Source organism: Tenrec ecaudatus, chromosome 9 (genome assembly GCF_050624435.1).
Source record: "Tenrec ecaudatus isolate mTenEca1 chromosome 9, mTenEca1.hap1, whole genome shotgun sequence".
In the NCBI taxonomy this organism is placed as follows: Eukaryota; Metazoa; Chordata; class Mammalia; order Afrosoricida; family Tenrecidae; genus Tenrec; species Tenrec ecaudatus.
The window spans coordinates 98,231,375-98,233,473 of NC_134538.1; the positions used below are offsets into that span (position 1 = coordinate 98,231,375).

Below are 2,099 nucleotides of genomic sequence, written 5' to 3' on the forward strand. Positions count from 1 at the left end.
AGGCATTTGGAAGAGAGAAATTAATTCCAGAAGACTCACCTACACAGAACGCTGGGGTCACCAGACACATACATGTAAAATGGTCCGTGGAACCCTGAAACGGGGGAACAGGGTAGGGCCCTTGGTCTCTACTTTGACGTTCCCCTCCAAACAAATACGGAGGGGCCCTCAGGGAGCCAGCCAGCCAAGGCGGAGATGAGAAAGGCCGGCCCTCCGCCCGAGTTTCAGGATCCGAGAATGATGTCCGTAATGTGACCTAGGTCATTCCTCTCCCAGGATCCCGGGACACAGAAGAGGGACCTCCAGGGGCCACCAGGGGCTCCTGTTCAACCGTGGACGTGTCACTTTCCGGAAAGAAGTCATCCAGTCCAGAATCACTGGAATCCCCCCAAGAAGAGGAACTCGGGACTCCAGGAAGACAGGCTCAGCCTGGGGCAGAGCTTTCGGGGTGAGGGGTGGGTGGGAGGGGCCACTGGGTTAGGAGGGTGCCCAGCCTCCTCCATGGAAGGCTCCAGTCCCCTGAGGATGGCGCCGATGGTGGCCGACAGGGACAAGTCCTCTTCACCCCAGAAGGGGGAATCTGGGGGCAGGCCTGGCCCCGAGCTGCTGCCAGGGGCGGGGGTGGGGGGTTGTGGGGGGGCATGTCTGCGAGCTTGGGCTGTGCTGGGCCTGGTCCAGGGAGATTCTGAGAAGGGCTTGCTGAGAGCTCCAAGGGCCAGTCGGCCGCGGCCCCATCCTCCTCTTCTTCCCAGTTCAGGTCATTCCTTTTCTAGCCTCCCGCCATGCTCTGTGCCAGCAGGCGCGTCCAAACCCCACTTTCTCACTGTCGCCTTGCAGATGCCTTTAATGAGCTCATGTGTCTTCATTTGCCTGGGTCGCCTCCCATAGTGGCTCTACCTTTCTGAGCTGGTTTCCATCTGCAAAACAAGGCTCCTAATTCTGAGTCTCACAATCTGTTCTTCTCATGACATTCCGTTCTTGACACACACACACACACACACACACACACACACACACACACACACACACACACCACAGAGACCTGGATTGGAAGTAGAGAATCCTGGATTTGAATTATGCCTTGTGACAAAGCTCAGCTGTGAGACTGAGAGGCAAGTGACACGATGTCACCCCTCTGGGCCTCAGTTTCCTCATCTGAACTGCCCACCAGTGAGTCCTTGGAAGAACCTTACTCTTGTAGACAACTTAGTATTCTGAACATAGTGAATTTAGGTGTCTTTAAGACATACAAAGAGCAACATCACTTTGACAATTCCATATGCAAGTCATAAACTAAAGAGATTCCTATGGATGCTTTTATTGATCTTGTGGCTTTAGATGAAATATCGAGGAGCTGAAACTGAGAAGTGACTAAAGCCAAGCACCGTTTTCGTTGCATCCTATAATTTAATGGCTGGATAAAAAAGCACACACGCCTGCAAGTAAAGAGAGACGTAGTTAAAACATCTGGAAGGAGGAGTGAAGCTTTGTAGAGATACCAAAGAGAGAAGGTCAAAGAGTCTTCAGCCACAGCCTTTAACAGCGCTACCCGCTGTGACAGCATAACTCAGTGCCACCCCCTCACCACGCACCTTCAACACCTCATCACACTGACAGCGACCATTCCTTCTCTATTTTTAGCTGTATCTCTCAACCCAAATGTACCCCAGGAAACTTTATTTTTCCCGAGTTGCTTTATGCATGGAGTATGTCTTGAAGAATAATTTACTGAAGGAACTGATACTGAATCAATTCGTTATTAAATAAATAATATACATCCTCTCTGTAATTAATATCCTGATTAATTTTCATTCCCTATGTGTAAACAGTAGCATACAGTGTTAAGAGGGGCGCACCTCAGGTGAACACTGATGCCCATTTAGAGGACTGGGCCATAGAGTGATCATTAGTGATGCACCTGTGCCTTGTTTACATGGGGTGATGGTGGCAATACCCAAGGGGACTCAACAAAAATGACATACCTCATAATTTGGAACTTTGATAATAACAATAACGTCATAATATCTTTCTAAACTATATAACTTATTTTAAAGCAGGCCCTTGTTAGACTTTTTTCTCACATTGTATTCATTCTTTCA

The 2,099-nt window shown here is 49.2% G+C and overlaps 1 pseudogene; it reads right to left on the reverse strand.

The window, feature by feature from the left end:
- Positions 1-224: 224 nt before the first annotated feature.
- Positions 225-735, reverse strand: LOC142456057 (SERTA domain-containing protein 3-like; annotated as a pseudogene).
- Positions 736-2,099: the final 1,364 nt, after the last annotated feature.